Below are 21,685 nucleotides of genomic sequence, written 5' to 3' on the forward strand. Positions count from 1 at the left end.
TATTTATGCATGAGTTATTAAGACCATAGGGATAGGGTTAGAAAAATACTCCTGTCAAATCGAAGTAACCAGCCCAAGAAGACATTATCCATTCTGTTGTGTGCAAGTGAGTAGGAGTGAGAAGAGCAATCATTATCTAGACTTTTTAATGACTCAAGTTGGAAACTATTTTTCATGGGAGATCTCCTGGATCTGGTGTGAGAAATCGGCAACACTGAACAGCAAAACACCACATACATTTGGTCACAGTTTAAGGAATCAAAGTTACCATATAACTGACATTAGCATTAAAAAGAACAGGCCGAGCTTTTCCGCAAGCTTCTTTCAACTTCTAACTGTGACTCTGGAAATTGTCACTTCCATTTTCCAAGGAACCACAGCTTGCAATGTTGTCCAAACCCTGCCTGTTGTGAAAAACATACGGTGCAAATTATATATTTATATAAAAGTCTAGTGATTAACAGATGCCTCTCTTCCCTTGGCAGATCATAGGTCTCAATCCAGATGGAAACCAAGGACATCTGGATGGTGAAAGAAGGACAGTAACTTGTTAAACTATTCCCTTCAGGAACTATTTACTTACTGGTACTGGGCATGTGTTTAGCATCATCCATGCCCTAACTGTGCATGTCCTAGAGTTTCCATAACCTTTCCTTCAGTTCTTCCTTTTCTGGAGACAAGAGTGATTCAGCCTTATACTGTGTTTTAGGGAGATTGCATGTAGCTTGATCCAATGCTATTTTGTTCCTAAAGGGAATAAAATCCAGGGAATCTAGGTTGAATTGGGCAAACTTCTCTAGAATGGTAATTCACAAGGTACTGGAGTACTAGGTCAGGTAACTTTATAGTGTAGCCTGACATTAAATATATTAATTTTAAAAATCAACAGCACACTCTTTATATCTGCCTACTTTCAACCGTCACTTTCATATAATGAATTTTCAATAACAGAATCCCACACAGCCTTCAGGCTTTAAAACAATACAATGAACAAAGTCCCAACACCATCTCTGTAGACTGACTAATAACAATCTTTCATTGTTATCTTAAAATTCGGAATGCGAAAATCTGGAGTGAAGTTTGGCCAGATAAAATCATTAAAAATCATTTTGTGTGTGTAATATGGTCCCTGGATTCATGGGCAAAAAAACAGTGCTTTAGAACAGATACAGGATGGATTCAGTTCAGAAGAGGCAATTTGGTTTATCCACTATAAAAGGTCATCCCAGTTTATTGGGAAATTGGTCAGTTGTAGCTTTCTTGTCCCAGTTGTGCAGTTGTGATATTTGCTGCTGCCAGGAAGAAAATCTGGAAATCCTTTCCTGGATTTCCTTTACTGAGTAAAGCCATTGCACAACACATCTTCTCTTCATGAGAGACTTGCTCCCACAATGAATCCTGTGACAGGATTCCCATGACATCAGATTCCTGAAGAGTAGCCTTGTGAGCTGCAAAAATGCATAAAGCGATGCTGCACGTCAGAATCTAGCTGATTTATTTCAGCAGGAGAGTTCAGAGGTAACACGAGTAGGAGGTGGTGCACAAAACCTAAGTTTGGATTTTGTTTGTGTTTAACAGCAAGCCTGCCAAATCAAAATGCAAAATGAAACACCCTAGAAACTCACACTTCTCTTAATTTTGGTAGGTAGTTCTCTCCCTACACATGTAGTATCCATGGCTGAAGTATCTTTGACAGATGCCCACTCAACCTCTGCTCAAAAACCTCCGATGAATCTTCATTTCCGCCTTGTTCCTGATGTAGATCTTTACTCCCTCTTCTAGCTTGGCAGGGAGGGGACAACCTTACCGTAGTTTGCCTCAGATGCCAGTGTTTTGCTCTGGCCCTGATTTGGTCCCCCAGATGGTGAATGTGGAGGATAGGTTATGGACTCTCCTTGCTCCAGCAAGTGACTGAGAGGATGAGGCTTTCAAGTTTTAATGTTGTTTTGCAAACAAAACGATCAAGGGGGTGGAGAAATTAGGAAAGGTTACAACATTTGGGACCTCTTGGTTTAGAAAACAAGGCAAGTAATGGGAGACATGACAAAGGTGTCTAAAGTTATACATGGTGTAAAGAAAAGAGAAAAGTTCTTCTCCTTCTCTCAAAATACTTGGGGACATCGACTTGGCCACCAACTTGGATGGTTTCAAAAGAGGATTAGACAAATCTAAGGAGGATAAAACCATCTGTGTCTGCTTGTTACGATGGCAATGTTTTGATTCCAGCATTAATAATAATAATAATAATAATAATAATTTATTATTTATACCCTGCCCATCTGGCTGAGTTTCCCCAGCCACTCTGGGTGGCTCCCAATCAAATGTTAAAAACAGTACAGCATTAAATCTTAAAAACTTCCCTGAACGGGTCTGCCTTCAGATGTCTTTTAAAGATAGGATAGCTGCTTATTTCCTTCACATCTGAAGAGAGGGTGTTCCACAGGGTGAGTGCCACTACCGAGAAGGCCCTCTGTCTGGTTCCCTGTAACATCACTTCTCGCAATGAGGGAACTGCCAGAAGGCCCTCGGCGCTGGATCTTAGTGTCCAGGCTGAACGATGGGGGTGGAGACACTCCTTCAGGTATACAGGACCGAGGCTTTTTAGGGCTTTAAAGGTCAGCACCAACACTTTGAATTGTGCTCGGAAACGTACTGGGAGCCAATGCAGATCCCAGCGGCCACTCCCAGTCACCAGTCTAGCTGCCGCATTCTGGATTAATTGCACCTTCCAGGTCACCACGTAGAGCGCATTGCAGTAGTCCAAGCGGGAGATAACCAGAGCATGCACCACTCTGGCGAGACAGTCTGTGGGCAGGTAGGGTCTTTTTTTAAAAATAATTTTTATTCATTTTCCAAACAAGTTTTATACAGTCAACAAATTATTTTACACTCATGCTTCAATTTTTGACTTCCCTCAGTTTCTCTGTCAATCTTTCGAAAAATTTCTATTTATTGACGCATTTCTAAACATGATATTGCCTTTCCCCACTCCTTTTCCTCTTACTCTCTTTTTTGCAGTATTTCTTACTATTTCACAGAGTCTCTTCAAAACCAACAAGCGTTGTCTGTACATCACATATATTTTTCAGATATTCTGTAAATTTCCCCCAGTCCTCGATAAACTTTTGGTCTTTCTGGTATCGAATCTTCCCAGTCAATTTGTCCAATTCTGCATATTCGGTCCATTTCCTTCTCCATTCTTCCACTGTTGGAATGTGGACAGGTAGGGTCTTAGCCTGCATACCAGGTGGAGCTGGTAGACAGCTGCCCTGGACACAGAATTAACCTGCGCCTCCAAGAGACTGTATGCCTCTGAATATCACTTACAGTGAATCACAGGGGGGAAGAGCGCTGCTGGGCTCATGTCCTGCTTGTGGACTTCCCATAGGCATCTGATTTGCCCCGTGAGAACAGGATGCTGGACTAAATGGGTCATTAGACTGATCCACCAAGCTCTTCTAACATTCTCATTAGCATAGAGAAAGAGTAGTTTACTAATCCATGGCTGTCATTTGATCCTTACACAAAATGGATCAATAGAGCTCCTTGTATTTTTGCACTCTCCTTGGGAGGTGTGGCTATGGGGCTGTCAAGATGCACTTCAAATTTTACCACTCTAACACTGGTCCAACTGCATTGTCTAAAAGAATGTCTAGCCCTGAATGTGTTTATCTTCTGCATTTTTAACAAAATGGTTCTTCTATCACCTTTCTCTTGGAGGAACATCACCGGCCAAAGGACTCATTAGTTGAGGCTGTTGACTGCACACTGCCCCACTACTTGCAGCACGGGCGAGTTCCCAACTGGAATTCTGAACGGCGGCTTGGGCTTTCCTGACACAAATGCCTTCTCAAATGTTCATAGCATGCTACAGCTTCAATGCTCTAAAGAACCATGGAACTGTCAAGTACAAGAGAGAATAGCACAACTGTGTGGCATAGATGGTTCTTGGCAGCTGGTCCGCAGCTGTAGAATTTATTCCTGAAACCTATCACTGTGATATCTGAACATCTGGTGATTCTCCCTCATCGCTCCCTTGCCCCTAAAACCCAGCAAACATCACATCGCTTAAGCTATCTCATATGTCTTAAGTTCCTCTTCCTTCCTGCCTCTGTGGAGGTTTTCATATTTAATTGATGGAAAGTGAAATGAACAATGCAAAGAATTTGGAGGAAAAGCAGCAACTCCCGCCTCCGAATAACAGCACCCAAGACAACAGGATTTCACTGATGCAACATAAAGCCCTACCTTGTTGTTACATTTTTTAAAAAATTGCTGATACGGTAGGCAGAAAAGTCATTGCATGCGGAGATGAACGATCTCATCTGCTATGCAAGCTCACTAGAGACACTGAGATGAATCCCTGTTTTATCTGGACATCCAGTGACTCGAAACATTCAAACTCCCTTTTATTCTTTCCAGGGCAGGTAATTTTGTACACAGGAACAAACCTGTGAAATTAAGAGCTTGCACAAAGGAATGGCGTGAGTTTCCTTAATGGAAGATTTGTTGCACCTTCCATTTGAATGGTCAGCACAACTGGAAAGCTAGATAAAGCTAGATAAAAATAATTTAAAAAATAAAAATAGCCACTTAGTTCAGAACTCATAGAAAAACCATTACTAGTTTAACAGTGTCTCTGTTTCCAGTTTGTAAAGCAGGAATAATATTAACCTACTTCACAGAGGCATTGGCAGGACAAAGGAGTGGAAGATTATGATGTCCTAAATGCAAACAACAGACATTGAAATACAATTGCTGTCATGAACTGGCAGGACAACGGGGAGGAAGCAGAGGATCCCAGTGAGGGGTGTAGCCAGGACTGGGACACACTGGGGCAAGCAAGGGATGGAGAAGGAGAGGTTGGTATATGAAGTACTCACAGGGTGACGGAGAATGATGAGGGTCAGCACACAGAAGCCAGAGCAGCAAGAACCATCACCAGAGCCAGAGGGGCCCACAAGGAGGGTTCTGAGGCCTAGGGAGCAGCAGGTGGGATGCTCCAGGAAGCTGAGGCAGGCAAGGGCCCAAAGCCCAGCTCTCTAGCTGGCCAGGTGGGGCTCGCCAGCTCTGGAAGGAGGTGTGTGATTCCTCAGCTGGAGTAGGCTTAGAAGATGTGCAGGCCACATGCCTCATCAAGCCCAGATGCTGCAATCAGCATGCAAAGTATAAAAGGGAAGCAGAGCTGAGGTGTTGTGTCTGCTCAACTGCCCATGTTGGTGCACCATGAGTTGGATGCTCCTGGACCACCACAGGACTGTGCTTTGGGTTTGATTCTGGACTATATCCTGACTGCTGGACTTCGGACTTGAATTTACCCTGAACCTTTGGACTTCACTTGTGTGGACTGACCTCAAATTTTGGACTTGGCATCCTGACTTACTGCCAGGTAGGCCAGGGGTTCAGGAAAATTGTGCTTTAAGAAATGTGAATCACCAAAGCTGCTGAGATACTGTTATGGTCTGTGGCTCTTCTGGATGTGGTTGGACTCCAATTCCCATCAGTGCCAGCCAACATGGCCAAAGATCAGGGGTGATTAGAGTTGTAGTCAACAACTTCTAGGTGACACTTATACTACTTTATCAACTGCCATTCCCCTTAAAAGAATCCTGGCGACTACAGTTTCCATGATTCTTTGGGGGAAGCCATGGCTGCTAAAGTGGTGTAAGAATGCTTACACCTGCTTTAGTGACTAGGAACTGCACCACTTTTCAGAAACTGAAGTGCAATGTCAGCACATTTTAATACTTCCCATTTTCCTACACTGAAACTGCAAAGGTTGAGTCACTGAATCAGAGGGAACCTTAATCTGAATGGTTCACTGAATTTATTATGGGGCTGACTGTATCGCAATACACCTGCTGGTGTATGAAAAACACACAAGAGACCAACATCTGGGGAGGAAAACGGGTGGGTGCGTCTTAATGTCACTGACAGACATACCAAGGAAGTCTTCTGGTAATTTCATTAAGCTTTTTAGGATAAATACATATCAGTTAAAGTCTAAATCTGGGTGGAGCAGTTCACGAGGACTGAGTTTTAGGAGCATTTCCTAAGCAGAAGCTTTCTTTTCTTTCACTTTTGGAAAAATGTGGCTCTCCAAAAGAAATGACACAGAAATTCAAAGGAATGGTGGCGGCAGAGTAGGAAACTCTGCAAAAAAATTTGCCTGCAAAAAAAGCAACCCAAAACAAGTTCAAAATGGTGCTACTGTGAACCTTCCAGTCCGACATTAATTCAAGTGACCCCAAATTGGTGCCCTCCAGATGTTTGGGACTACAGCAGTGGTGCTGATGGAAATCCAAAATTTCTGAAGGGGGTCAGATTTGGGTATTGTATTTTTTAAGCTTATCTGCAGATATTGAACCTGGCAGCATTCTGTATATTCCAACATCCTTTTTGGTTCCTTTTTCTTTTCTCTGCTCCATGTACTAATCCCCCAAGTAGTAAATGATTTACTAGCAAATTATTATGCCAGAGATTTAGTATCTTAGGTTAATTATTTCTGTTTTGAGTGCCAGCAGGCCCCAAGCCTAACGAGTTAAACACTACAAAACATGTATATGATACCATTTCCAGAATCCAGGTGTCTTGGGAAGGGACTCAGCTGTCTGGAGTACCGCCAGCTAAATAAACAAATAACAAAAGTGGACATCATGAGGTGCCCATAACTTTATTGCTTCTGACCTGTCTGATACATTAAGGGAAGGAAATTCCCATTCACCTCCCCCTCAAGGGTGAAATGTGGAAGGGAAATACACTGTTACAAAACCCATAACAAGCTGAATCCAGTCTTTCTGCCCATTGTTAAGTACAGAAGAAGTTCCAAATCAGCTTGATTTGGAATTGGTTCAGCTTGATTTGGAACAGTTCCAAATCAGCTTGATTTGGAATTGGGACCAGCAAATTGAGAGGTTTTCTTTAAAGATGACAAAATGGCCACCCCTGAAACTAATCCCCAAATTTGAATATTGCTGACTTTCCCAATGCTCAGTAAGGTACAATTGCTTCCCTCAACTCTGCTGTGAGCCGCTGTTCTCTGGCTTTCTGCACTTTGTGATAGCAGTAGAAGCAGCAGCAGCAACTGAAGTCTCAATGGAGGCCTAAACTCCCCTTCCTAGTGCTTTGATGCTCTGTCTCATATGCCAAGAATTCTGGGAAACATCATTTCCCAGGGTACCTGGCATCCAAACTAAGGACAAAGGTGTCCTAGAAAATTTGCTTTCCCTGGTGACCTGGCATTTAATGGACTAGGGGAAGGGGGAGGCATTCAGTGTATGATCTAAGATGAATAACTTCTTTGTAGGAAATGCTCCTCCGTTGGTGAGGCTGCTGAGTATTACAAATAGGGCAAGTTTGTATTCCAAGACAGGTATAACTACATTCTTTGATGACTTTACTGGAAGAAATCTAGGCAAAGCATTTGCAATGTCCCCTTTTCACAGATAAGCAGATGCTGCATGGAAGCAAAATCCTAACCTCCTTTGTGACTTTATATGTGCGCACATAATTCTTTAGTTTTAAGCTTGCTCAATATCAACATACCTACGTCTGAAAGCTTGTAGGTTTGTAGCATATATCATTTGGCAAAGCCACACAAGGAGTCTCTGCCTGGCAGTTGACTAGGGAAAGAGAGGTGAGGTTCACTGAAACAAACCTTTTGTGTGATGCTTTGACAACAAAAAACAAAAATGATCATCAGTGAGCTAGATTGTTTTAAAGAGCTGAATGTAACACTGTCTCTGCGACCATCAAATTTAGTTATGTTTTCCACCATTCAAAAGAAAAGAGAGGTTTGTAAACAAAAAGAAATACAACAACAAAAATGGCAGATGGCCAGATTATGACTCTCCTCTTAATGAGACAAACAGGGAAGTAAAATCAAGGGTACCAAAGGAGAGTGCAAGGAAAAAGTGTGAGGTGGAGGAAAGAGATGACGGATACGTTTTCTGGGGCCCCTCAATGAAACCGACACGAGGACAGTTTTTTCTATTACTACTGCAAATGAAACCTCTGTCACCAGACCCAAAGGGGAAGAAACAGAAGCGAATAGATGTGAACATATTATAGTCACTAAGAACTGAGAATGTGTTTTGTGAGTGACAGTGAGTCATTCAATCATCTCTGTACTTTATCGCCTTACGGATAGATGTTCTGTGACATCTTTATAAACTGTGAATAATAGGAACTCAGGCTTGAACAAAAGAGGATACTGCTGGAACAGGCAAATGTACCATCTAGTCTTGCAGCCTGTTCTCAGAGTGGCCAACCAGATGCCATGGGGAAGTCCCAAAGCCCAAGATGATGTTGGGAGGGCAGGCTTCATATTGGGGGGCGGGGTGGGTGAATCTCCTTGTTAGGGGGGGCAGAACCTCAGTTAATTATTTTTATTCATTTACTTGATTTAGGGGGGCAGCTCCCCCCCCCCGGCTACCCCTATGCCTACATGTAGCTTCAGATCAGATTACATGCAACCACCGCAGTGGCGCATCTCATAGCCTGCAAGTCTGTCAGAGCCACATGTCTGGTGCCAGTGTTGCATCAGCAGGACTTGGCGCAAGGATGAGCGGGAGATGGCCACTGAATGCCAAATGTAGGTACATCAGCCCACATATCGTTCCCTACCTGCTTCTATTTCTAGTCCTAAGCGATTCAACCTTTTCTTTGGATGACTAGTCGGCCGGTGTGACCAAAGCTACCTCGGGTTAAGAACTTAATTCATTCTGGAGGTGCGTTCTTAACCTGAAACTGTTCTTAACCTGAGGTACCACTTTAGCTAATGGGGCCTCCCGCTGCCGCCACACGATTTCTGTTCTCATCCTGAAGCAAAGTTCTTAACCCGAGGTACTATTTTTGGGTTAGCAGAGTCTGTAACCTGAAGCGTCTGTAACCCAAAGCACCTGTAACCTGAGGTACCACTGTAGTAGCTTTGCAAAATACACTGCATGGGAGATGTTGCAATGAACTGGTTTATCCCAGCTACTTTGCCGTCTTATGTAACCTTGCCAGCTCCTTTTTTTGTTTTGTTTTGTTTTGTTTTGTTTATAATTTCCTTCTCCAAAGACTCCCGCCCGGGGCCTCGCACAAGCTCTGCACAGGCCTGGTCTTGATGCCTTTGGTGCTGGGATGATTAAAAAAGAGAGAGCTTGGTTTGTTTTCTCCTGGCAACACCCCACTGAGGCGAGGGGCTCTCTGGCCCTCCTCGCCGGGCTGTGACCGAAGAGCCTCTCCAAAGCGCACAGGCAGCGCGCGAGGCTGACGTCTGTACCCGCTGGAGAGCAAATGCTCCTGCCGGGCGGCCAGCTCAGGCAGGGAGGAAAGCGCCTCTCCGGTTCATTCAGCCAAACGCTGCTGCTGCTGCTGCTGCTGCTGCTGCACAAGGGGACGTGGCCTCGAGCTTTCCTCTCCGCCACCCGCTCGCTCGCTCCAGAGGAAGGTTGGTGAACAGCCCCGCTCCTCCCCCGCGTTCTCCACGGCAGGAGGCCGATCGGGAGCCGTTTGCGGGCCGGAAAGACCCGCGGCTGCGCAGTTTTAGGGCCGGAGAAAGTAGCGTGGTTGGCGGGCCGGCTGCGCACGCTTGCGCGCAGGGAGGGCCGCCGCTTCTTGAAACGCCCCTGCAGAAACTAAAAAAATGTGTCCTGAAGTCAAGGGAGCAGCTATTCTCACGGGGGCGGCTCGTGGTTCCTTGAACCAGGCGGAAACTCCGTATAGGATTTCTCCTCTTGCTCACATTTCAGCCTACAAAACGGGAAGGAAGGGGAGCCTTACCTTACCTTCTTCTGCAACTTATTATTTGACTAAAGGGAAAGGGACCCCTGACCATTAGGTCCAGTCGTGGCCGACTCTGGGGTTGCAGTGCTCATCTCGCATTATTGGCCGAGGGAGCCGGCATACAGCTTCCAGGTCATGTGGCCAGCATGACTAAGCCGCTTCTGGTGAACCAGAGCAGCGCACGGAAACGCCGTTTACCTTCCCGCCGGAGCGGTACCTATTTATCTACTTGCCACCCGCATCCCGCAACTTATTATTTGCCTAGTAGGAAGGGTTAGCAGCGGAGACTATGGAGGGTGTGACTGCGCAGTTGAATGGATAGATTGTATTGACGACCTGCTTTTCACCTTCCAGAGGATCTTATTGATTATTTTTAAGCATTGTGTGTAGTGGAGAGACGAGGAGGAGGGGTGATGTTTGCAGCTTCCTGGTCCAGCTCCGTGTTATGCATTTCCCTTCCTAGGATGAGTTGCGCTTGCCATACATAGCTTTGCATGGTCAGTTTAATTCTGCTGTTGTGTTTTTAATTAAAGCCAATTACTGAACCTGACAGGTGCGGGTGGGGGACAACCCAAGGGAGCAGCAAATTGCAGCCAGTATTCTGATGACTGCTGGGAGATCTACCTCTAGATATTCAGCACGATTAAAGGCATTTCATTAAAATGTATAGAGCTGTCAGTGGCAGGAGATGATGAGCGAGACAGCGTTCTAGGTACTCTTCCACCATTCTTGCCCCCACTTTCCAGCTGCTGCTCATTGCTAACAGCCGGGACCTCTGGATTCACTGTCCAGTAACCAGGGCTTCCTTCCTGCAAGCATCGGAAGCAGAACAGGAACAGCAGAGGACAGTTCTTGGGAGGAATCTAGCATTTTTGGTAAAGTTGCTACCGTTTATTCCTGATTCTGCTCCTCTAATAGTAGTTTGGTACAGAAATTTTATGGAGTTTCCCTCACTATTTATTTCCACCCACTGTCACTAAGGCAACTTGTTTGGAAGTAAACTCCACTGAACTGAGTAAGTTTCCATTCTCAGTAAAGTATACCTTGCATTGTGTTGTGGGCATACCAGGGTTTTGTCTATGTGACCGTGTGCTTTGTATGGGCTGAGCGAACAGGACTACCAGTTTAATAATAATAATAATAATAATAATAATAATAATAATAATAATAATAATTTATTATTTATACCCCGCCCATCTGGCTGAGTTTCCCCAGCCACTCTGGGCGGCTCCCAAACAAGTGTTAAAAACAACACAGCATTAAATATTAAAAACTTCCCTAAACAAGGCTGCCTTCAGATGTCTTGTAAAGATAGGATAGCTGCTTATTTCCTTCACATCTGAAGGGAGGGTGTTCCACAGGGTGGGCACCACTACCGAGAAGGCCCTCTGTCTGGTTCCCTGTAACCTCACTTCTTGCAATGAGGGAACCGCCAGAAGGCCCTCGGCGCTGGATCTCAGTGTCCGAGCTGAACCATGTGGGCGGAGACACTCCTTCAGGTATACAGTTTCTTTCTTGGCAGGCTACATTATTATTATTATTATTATTATTATTAGTAGTAGTAGTAGTAGTAGTAGTAGTATACTGCCCTATACCTGGAGGTCTCAGAGCGGTTCACAGAAAAGACAGCCTTTAACAACTGCATGCAAAACTAATATTCACTAGGGAAAGTTTTCCAACACTGCCTCTATATCAGAGATGAGGATCGCATGGCTCCCTACATGTCACTGGACTACAGTTCCCACCATCCCATGCTGGTGGAGGGATATGTACACTTAGGGGTACAGCAACATTTGCAGGGGACACGGAAGGTCTCTGTGCTGGGCAAATTTACCTGAGTAATGTTACCTGTGAGTCTCGAATCTGCCAAAAGACAGGGAAATGTTGGCGCCCCTATCTCGTATTTGACAGATATTCCTCTAATACACATATATAGTAGATTGGGTGGACTTAACCAAGTTCTGGGTTGCGCACAGGCTAATTTTTATCTGCATCAGTTATAACTTGCATGTATGAATCGGATCTAATGCAAAAGAGATCTCACATCAACCTCAAACAATAACAGCAAGAGTTTAGTGGCATACTAATTTTGGCACAAGCCTTTATGGGCCAAACTCTGCTTCATCAGATGATGATTTTATTTGAACTTGTTAGTTACTTCTTACACAGAAAGGACTTCCATTGACGTACTATAGATCTAAGAACATAAGCATAGATAAAGCTACAATGGTGCAAGGGACTTCCCTTCCTCAAATTCTGATCCAGAGGGTCCCTTAACCATCTGTGACTATTTTGAGGGTGCAGGGAGGGCTTCGTGGGTGGGGGAAGAAGAGGAAAGGGAAGTTCTGTTGCACAAGTGGAAGTCTGTTGTGCAGGCAGAACGGCAGGGTTGGATATTATTCAGTACTGTATATTAAGAACACATTTACACAAACTGCATGCAGTTCACAAAGCAACCCCAATAATAGCAGCAGATAGCTTCAGCAGGATAGCTAATACTTGAAACATTATCCTCCCTGCCCCCCCCCCACATAAATGCACTCACACATATATGGCTGGGCTGTGAGAAGACTTGTTATTGTAAAGTAAAGCCGGAAGAGCCAGCCATGCAGGCGAGATGTGTGTCACATGCAGAGCCCACATGAAAATTAGATTCAGTCGCATAACAAAAGGAGTCAATCTTTTCATCCAACTGGGTGTTGGCTTTTCCCAACTGTTAATGAATTGGCAAACCAAGATGAACAGCGTACATAATGAATGCATTTTTGCAGTGAGCTAGGCACTCCCAGCCGATACTAAACCCAACAATGCCAAATTCTGCAAATTTTTCCAATTTAACAGTTTCCCACTGGGGTCTCCTTTTGGTGCCCCCCTTCTTTTTTTTGGGGGGGGGTTAAAAGTATGAACATAGCCAGAATGTATTGAGAGACTGAAATGGCCCCTCACTGGTCATCATTTCTAATGCCCGTTTATTATGTACGTTCTGCAGTGGGATAAGTCTTTGATGTTGGGCTGATGCCATTAGGTTAGAATAGAACCATAGAATCACAGAGTTGGAAGAGACCACAAGGGCCATCGAGTCCAACCCCCTGCCAAGCAGGAAACAGGTTCTGCTGCAGTATTTTTCTTACTAGCTATGGGGGCAGAACTGGCACTAGGGTGTTTTGCAGGAGAAGGTTCCCATGCTTGTATCCTCTCCTGTGTGGTCTATTACTCCTGGTGAGTAGTTAGTTAAGAAGAGTTAGTAGGTTGTGGAGGGTGTCTGTAAGGATGGGCAGTACAGTGGTACCTTGGGTTAAGAACTTAATTCGTTCTGGAGGTCCGTTCTTAACCTGAAACTGTTCTTAACCTGAGGTACCACTTTAGCTAATGGGGCCTCCCGCTGCTGCCATGCCGCCGCCACGCAATTTCTGTTCTCATCCTGAAGCAAAGTTCTTAACCCGAGGTACTATTTCTGGGTTAGTGGAGTCTGTAACCTGAAGCATCTGTAACCCAAGGTACCACTGTAATTCTACCTACAGCCTGTTTAAGGGAAGGCTCACCTGGATAGCCTGTATATCCAGAGGGGAATGTGTGGCCCTCCAGATGTTGTGGACTACTACAACTTCCACCATCCTGGAACATTAGCACTGCTGGATGGAGCAGGTGGGAGCTGAAGCCCTGCATTGCAGGGGGTTGGACTAATAACTCTTGTGGTACCTTCGAACTCTATGATTCTGTGAACATCTTTAGCACACAGGTTCCCAATTCCTGCTGTGGTGATGCCGTGGAGAGGCATTGGCCCGGAGGGACCTGAAACTATTCAGCAAACGGATCTGGGGGTTGAAGTTGACAGCTCAATGGCAATTTGATGTGCAGCAGCAGTGAAATTGATTGGCATTAGAATCTGGACACAAGAAAATACTTCACACAATGCGTACTAAAGGTGTGCAGATCACTGTCCCTGTGTGTGGTGATGCTGGCCATTGGCTTGGGTGGCTTCAAAGGGAGTTAGATTCATGAGGGATAGCCATTATAACTAAGGAGACCCAAACAGGAAGGCTTTGGCCTCTGTGATAAGCTTCAAAGCTTTCTAGAAGCATCTGTTTGTCCATGGTATACTAGACTAAATGGACTCTTGGTTGGATTCCTCAGGGCACTCTTAAATGGTGTTCTTAGGGCTGGTCCAAACACGCGTCTATCTACAGTTGGGTATATCATATCTGTAGGCCAGACTCAAAAGCTCCTGGCTCCCATTCTTATCTCAACAATTCACATCATAACAGTGTGCAAATAAAGCAAACTTTGGGCTTTATTCAACTAAATGATTGTGCAAGCAAAATGACTTCCACTTGTGCACTGGGACTCCCCACCTCACGGCTCACAAGCCAGATGTTAGAATAGATTTAGGCGTGGGGAGGAGGAGAACGGTGAGGTCCCATTGCACAAGGGCAAGTCATTCTGCTTGCACAATTATTTAGTTGACTACTCAGATGTTTCTGATTTTCCTGCTTAAGAAAAATTACATGATCAGGAATGCGCACACACTTTAGAATGCAGCTTCCATGTCGGCTAAACAAATCTAGAGACTCTTAATAATTAGACGAACTGCCTTCTTTCCATGCAAATGGTGCTGAGTTGGTTTTCCATTTTTTCCCCACATTCCTTGCCTGAATTGCCCTTGCTGAAAAGGTCGGTACATCCGATGTCGCAATTTGTACGGGAAAGTACAAAAATACAAATTCTTTGCTTCCCAAGCTTATTGAAAATCAATGGCTTAAATTTTGCAGAGGAAGGAACATAGCTGGAGGCAGAGATGTCTTAGTAAATTATACATGGGGAGAAGGAAGAAAACAAATAGCAGGATATTGGTGGGGTTTTTTTTAAAAAAAAAATACTCCCAGTGTCTGCCCTCCTGGCCTGTCCTTTGACCTGTTGTGTTGACAAGAGCATTGCATTCTCTTGCACATTGAGCTCCCACTATCTTCTTGTCCTGGGATCAAGGGCATCTTTCCGTCTGACCTTTCTCACATTTGTCATTGGTGGCGAATGTACCAGCAGAAAACCACAAGTATCTCATTATTAATGCATTAATATAAGCATTCTGACGGATTTCCAGGTTTTATTTTGAAACTCTGGGTTATATTTGAAATGGAACTTGGCTGCTGGCACCATGGGAATAAAATAACTGGCAAGTCACTCCAAAGGCCCTGTTTTGGATCAAGATTTTACCCCCCCCCCCCGAAATATTCACAGCACTGGCGGCATGCTGATGAGCACTGGTGTCGTGTAGCAGGGCAGGGTTCGTAGAGAAAATGTGTGAACTCCTAGGTTGAAAAGGTTTGCCTGAGAACTGGTAGAAGCTGAAACAGAAAGCTGTGGGTGCAAGCAGAGGATTTGGTGTGGTTGATTTTGTGGAGACATGACCGAAGGTCTAAAAATGTTACTGTACGCTGTGCATTTAGCTAATCAAAGCTAAGGAATGGGAAAGTTGTGTAAAATTCATGCTCTATTCAGCTGTTTAGGATATGGTGCATTGAAGAATTAACAGGATCTTCAGTAGGGCTGGGTGATATATCAATATATTGTTTCTCTCTGTGTGTGTGCTATGCAAAACTCACAATGTGGGAAAAACCATGAAGCCAGCCAATGCCTCTACAGAGCTCCATCATTGTTTCAGACATTGTGATATATAGGTACCGTATATTAAAACGTTTAGCTGGTGATGTATCACGATGCTGAAAACCAGATATCACCCATCCCTAATCTTTGGTTAGAACAAAATTCTGCTGCTAGGTTACTCATTGGGGCTGGCTTTAGGGAACATATCTCACCATAAACATAAACAGACACAATGGTTACCGTCTGTTTCCAATGCTGGTCATTGTCTATAAAGCCCTAAACAGCTTTGGACGTAGCTGTCTGGAGGATTGCTCCTACTGGTGAAACTTTACAGTCCCAACTGGAGCGCCTCCTCCAAATCAGGTGGATGGAGACCAGAGAGAGAGAGAGAGAGAGGACTTTTCTCATTTGTTGCGTTGCCCCCCCCCCAAAAAAAAAAAAAGAGAAGAGGAAATTCATTACTCCCTAAAAGAACCCAGATTGGCATAACATGTGCAGATCTCATTTAGATGCATTGCTGCAACTATAGAATTTAACAGAAATATTTAAGCAGAAATATAACATACTTGACTATAGAGGGAAAGACCAAATGACCAGAAGACCTGTGTTTCTGCTCAGTCTGCTGTCCAAGTGCTAAATGTTGGTGGAAGACTTCAAGGGGCCTGCTTTCCTCCTTTATCTTTGTATAGTTCTTCATCTTTAAACTGGACTTGGACCAGGCAGATCTTGAAACGGGACTTCTTAAAATAGAGGACTGCTCTCTATAAAGTAGGACACAAGGCCACACTCCTGAACATGGAAACAAAGTCACTCCTCTTGGGGAGACACTCATGGCTCCCAGTTCTCTGCATATTCATTCAGATGTAAGTTCCTCTGAAATAAAAAGGAAGTCACTGGGTATAGGAGTATATCCTTATGGAAGTTTTCTTACCACCTTCCTTGGGGCCTGCCGGCCTGCCCATAAAGTGGGGGTGAGGTGATTGCCTCAGGCAGCAGATCCGTACGCTGCCATTGACTCAGGATGGCCTTGTTTTTCCTTGCTTAAGGACTACGGCTAGCAGCTCTGAAACCATGCTTCCAGTGTGTGATGTTTTGCATGTTCAGACCCAGAAACCTCCCCCCTAAATTCACACTTGACTCAAAATTTTGGTTTGGTTTTTGGCAGAATTTAGGCCACAACTTTATTGATTACAGAAAGTGGCTGGTTGCATAGGCTCTGGTTCGACTAGCTCCCTGCCATGCAGGTAGCGCTGATCCAGGGCACCGGCATAGGTCAGTATATCTGAAGGAGCGTCTCCACCCCCATCGTTCTACCCAGACACTGAGGTCCAGCACCGAGGGCCTTCTGGCGGTTCCCTCACTGTGAGAAGCCAAGTTACAGGGAACCAGGCAGAGGGCCTTCTTGGTAGTGGCGCCTTCCCTATGGAACACCCTCCCACCAGATGTCAAAGAGAACAACTACCAGGCTTTTAGAAGACATCTGAAGGCAGCCCTGTTTCGGGAAGCTTTTAATGTTTGATGTATCATAGTATTTTAATATTCTTTTGGAAGCCACCCAGAGTGGCTGGGGAGGCCCAGCCAGATGGGCGGGGTATAAATAATAAATTATTATTATTATTATAAGGGTGAACACCTAGATAAGCGGAAAGCTGGGAACAGGCTAACTCCACCACCCAAATGTCCCCCTGGACTCGGGCATGGGCACAACCCCCTCACAGGGGTTGACCAAACCATCGAGTCCCTGGATTCCTTTAACGGAATACCATTCACATAGGGATGGTGAGAGCGTTCTCCCATCCCTATCACCTAAACCAGAGCCTATCTGCAACCTTACAAGTTATGACGATTTGCTACATAGCAGGCAAAACCCAAATGGCAACAGCCAATCAGCCAAGTGGGGGAAATTCCTGCCGTGGCCCTGTCCCAACGACAGACGACACATGACGGCATAGCAAGGTCAAGCGCAACAAGCTCTAAAAGTAGGGTGGGGTGGACAGGTGTTCCGAATGCACGCACCGAAAGAGGAAGCTCTGGGTCATGTGCATGGGCATAAAATAGGTCCCTCGAACTGTTTAGGCTGCATCCCATTGGCCAGATTGCACCCAGCTTTGAGGGACCTACCAATTGGGTGTTGTGGCAGACCAATGTACCCACTCACAACACAGGGTGTCGGTTGTCCAGGTCTCACCGCAATACGTGCCCTCTTTAAGGGAGGATCCGATTTCACCTAACATTATAAGTAATAATATATTTTCTTTTCCTTTTTACAAACCACCCCTTTCTTTGTCTCCTTTGAAATAATTCCCACCCCATCCCACTTATTTCTGGGAAAGCAGTATTTTACAGATGCTACTCCCTTTAGTGTGAAATTAAACAAACCGGAATTCTACTTTCTGAAATGCCAGAACGTGCATCATACATGATGTCAGGCACACTTGAGAGCAGGGCAGATATTTCTTAGAACAGTAATTTTGATTTATTCTGGCAATTTAAAAAGACTGTGTTTGCACCTGCACCATAACTTTGAAAATACTGCCGCCGTCCTAGACATATTAATGTTTGCATGGAAAAACATGCTTTGGAAGTTTATCACGAGCTAAAACGTCCCTACTAAGTGAGTTCTCTATTCTCATGAAGAAGGCGCTGAAAAATGGCTGGCTTGGCCTACGTGTGAGTAATAGGGGAGCCTGGTCTAAAGTGAATTAATTGTTGGAGTGCAAAGTCAGTTATATATGTGCAGCTGAATTCTCTCAGCTGTCCAGATAGCCACAAGCAACTAATTTAAGCTGCCACCCTCTGTTGATGAATAACTGCTTGTTTTCGTACCTATGCAAAGGTTTTGGGTCTGTATCAGGTGGGGGAAGCAAATTTCAGTATTCAGAGCTCTCCTGTTGAATATTCATGGCTGAATAGCGTAGAGTTGTTTCAACCGCTAGACCAACACCTTGCTCAAGCTAAACAAGTCTGGGGTGGGTCAGTGCCTGAATTTAGTGGCAGATGTGGTGGAATTGCTAGGAGGTCACAGAAGCATGCCCAAGTTGTTCCGGTTTTCTCTGCATCTTCCTCCCTTGCAAAGATATTGTCTAAACTTCAGGTATTGTGGTTTAGCATGCAGTTCGCACACCACTAACACTGAAAAGTGTCTGTGGTTAAGAAGGAGTTCCTGCTGTCAGTTTTTAATGCCTCCATGCCACTGGACATTACTCAGAAGTAAGCCCCTGATTTCCATGGGGCTTGCTCCCTGTTAACTGCGTGCAGGATTGCACCCTGACTCGGCTAGTCTGAAAGGTGCCACAGCTTTCCAGAGCTATGGCCTTTCCCTAGGCATTGTTTTTGCTGAGAGGCAGTGGGCACAGCCTCCCAGTCACCCTTTGTACCCCAGTTGCTGGCAGAGTCTAGATAGCAGTTGGAGCTGAGCTTACTTTCTTGACTTGGTTTAGGTTCACGTCATCCTTACAGCCTGTGGCGTTTGTGGTTGACTTTCTTCTTCTTCTATCTGAGCTTCCCTCCCAGCTGCGGTTTGCTGAGGCAGCTGTGTGATTGCCAGGTGTACCTTTTGGGCTGTGTTTCTTTCTGGTGGCGGAATAATTCAATGCAAATGAAGTATCTTGAGAATTAGATTTGGAAACGTTCCCTTGACAAAATACACTTTTGGAAACACTATTTCATTAAAGCTTTGGTTTAACTCCAGAAAGGGCATTAAAGGCGTAAATCTGCTCCGTCGATTAAGAGAGCCAAATATACAGGGAGAGGAAAAATGGTTTCTCTGCTCTTACACGTTCCTTTTCCAATTAAACTTGGAAGCTTCAGGGCAGGGGCAGCTGGTGTGGTGCCTACAGATGTTTTGGACTACAACTTCCATCATCCCTGTCCATTGACCTTGCTGGAGGGGGCTGATGGGAGTTGAGGTCTTTAACATCTGGAGGGCACCACATTGGCTACCCCTTTAGGGAGTGCACATTATGGCCACAATTTGAGGAGGGAAATTGTTTGGGGGGAGTGAAGGGATGATAAGGACCATTATTTAAAGGACCAAGAACTATAGACCACCCTCCAAGTGTCCCTATTTTCCAGGGACAGTCCCAGATTTACAAAAGCCATCTAGGTTTCTGATTTGATCCTGGAATGTCCCAGTCTTCCTTGGGATGTCCCTATTTTGATCAGAGAAATGTTGGAGGGTATGGAATAGGATGTCCCTACCAGCAAGGAGGTCTAGGTAACCACTGTTCTCTTCTTCCATGGGGCTGTTCCATGACAGATCACCACACCCTTAGAACATCTGTGCTACTGACTTTCAAACTTTGGGATTGTTGAAATACACACAACAACAAAAGGAATAAATTTGACTCAAATCAATGCAACTCAAATAAGGTCTACTAGGCCCAATTTTTAAGCAATGTAGACTAAAGTCTCTTCTGGGGCCCCTCTGGGATTAGGGGCCCTGGAGCTTAAGCTCCATTAGTTTCATTGTAGCTCCACCCCTATGACTGGCCCCTGAGACTCCCAAGGTCATGGGTAGGCAAACTAAGGCCCGGGGGCCAGATCCGGCCCAATCACCTTCTAAATCTGGCCCGCGGATGATCCGGAAATCAGTGTGTTTTTAGATGAGTAGAGTGTGTCCTTTTATTTAAAATGCATCTGTGGGTTATTTGTGGGGCATAGGAATTTGTTCATTTTTTTTTTCTTTTTCCAAAATATAGTCTGGCCCCCCCACAAGGTCTGAGGGACAGTGGACCGACCCCCTCTGAAAAAGTTTTCTGATCCCTGCCCAAGGTCATAATCCCCACAGACAATACTTTCCACCAATCCTGTTCCATGTGCTCCTCAAGGGCTTTTGCCTGGCTGAAATGCACCCTTGAATGGCAGCAATGCCTCATGCTTGCTTGGAAAGACGATGGAAAGGTTTTTGTGCCTCTGGCTTTTTTGCACTGCTGGAACATAGTCTACTTGGCAAAGTTAAGAGTCACTCTCCCTTGTTTTGCTCACCTTCGCTTCTGGCCCCTCCATGCAGCCATCTCGGGCTGGGGGGAAAATGTTATCTACCCCTTCTGTGTAGAATGTAAATTGTGTCTGAAAGCTGGGGGAGCAGATGCGGTAAATGGTGGGGAGCTGCCACTAGCCCCCAGAGATATTTCTTGCGTTTCGTGTACCAGAATCCAGGTTCCTCACCATTTGTTTACATCTTCGCAACAAAAGGACAAATCTGGCATGTCTTTGGAACATGAGGAGATGGCTCTATCTGGCCTGCTATCTGTCTCTGCCAGATGGCCCATGCAAGCCTTGGTCAGGTGTTCCTGCCTCAAAGCGAAACCACCCTCGGAGATTTATGGCTTGAATACAGCATCAGCAGCCGTTGCAGCGCGCAGCTCAAGAGTCCTGAACTGAGGCCACTGGGATATAAACATGCAAGCAAATGGCATGGCTTCGTATTCTGGCAGCCGGAAGGAGGGACAATTTATACTTTATAGGATGCATTGTGATTCAATATCTTTATTTTCTAAAATAAACATTTTCTTGTTTCAAAAAATGAGAATGTGGCTGCTAGTATTCTAAGTGGGAGCATATTTATCTGCTTATTTCATTTGTATCCCGTACATTCAATGTAAATGTATGTTCCCAGGGTAGAAACAAAAAAGCACAATGTATTATTATTATTATTATTATTCAGTAATCAATAAAATATAAAACATGCAGTTGACAAAATAATATGAAACATTTCCAAACTAACCCAGCAAATTAAAACAGCAAATGGCAGCAGCCCATTCAGGCAGAACTGGGATCCCCCCTGTGGTGCCTGTGGGCATTGTGGCACCTTCAAGTGCCCCCCTTGTGCCTGCCAAGCCCCCCCCCCCCATGGTCTCTCCATTTATTTTTTGATTAATTACATTTTTATGACTTCAGATAGGGGTAGTTTGCTTTTTTGCCTGTGTTTTGTTTTGGATTGGGCATAGGTGTTTGGCCTGTTGTGGGGGGCCAAGGAAAGGTAATCCTGAGCATCATCTTACCCCCCCTCCCCGTGAACTGCATTTTGTGACGCCTCTGACAGTTTCTTGTTGGTGGCATTCATCTGTCTCAAGAGACAATGGAGTGTGCCTCTGGGGGTGAAGTCAACGGCACCAAAGTTACCCCAAAAAACCACTCAGTTTGCCTGTGTCTCCTTACGTCTTTTGTATACAGTGGACGCTCAGGTTGCGAACATGATCATGAATTAAAATGAGCTAGAATCAGCACTTTAAAAAAAATGACAGTGCTTTTTGAAACAATGAAGAAAACCACGCTTTTAACTTCAGTTGTTGACTAGCTGAGGTAGACT

The 21,685-nt window shown here is 44.8% G+C and overlaps 1 protein-coding gene and 1 long non-coding RNA gene across 3 annotated transcripts in view; one reads left to right on the forward strand and one right to left on the reverse strand.

Annotated features, from left to right (window-relative positions):
• Nucleotides 1-404: 404 nt before the first annotated feature.
• Nucleotides 405-8,062, reverse strand: LOC308593190. The gene is made up of 3 exons (XR_014010830.1): nucleotides 7,550-8,062; nucleotides 6,571-6,626; nucleotides 405-747 (listed from the first exon to the last, which is right to left on the reverse strand). It is a non-coding gene; the product is annotated as an uncharacterized lncRNA (long non-coding RNA).
• Nucleotides 8,063-9,064: 1,002 nt separating this feature from the next.
• CPQ (carboxypeptidase Q) overlaps nucleotides 9,065-21,685 on the forward strand; it is a 185,897-nt gene continuing 173,276 nt past the window's right edge. For both annotated transcript variants that reach the window (XM_081204846.1, XM_081204845.1), the window contains exon 1: nucleotides 9,065-9,436. The gene's annotated coding sequence lies outside the window, so the exon portion shown is untranslated. The remainder of the gene's footprint in view (nucleotides 9,437-21,685) is intronic.

This window comes from Podarcis bocagei, assembly GCF_964188305.1.
Source record: "Podarcis bocagei genome assembly, chromosome: 8".
Lineage (NCBI taxonomy): Eukaryota > Metazoa > Chordata > Lepidosauria > Squamata > Lacertidae > Podarcis > Podarcis bocagei.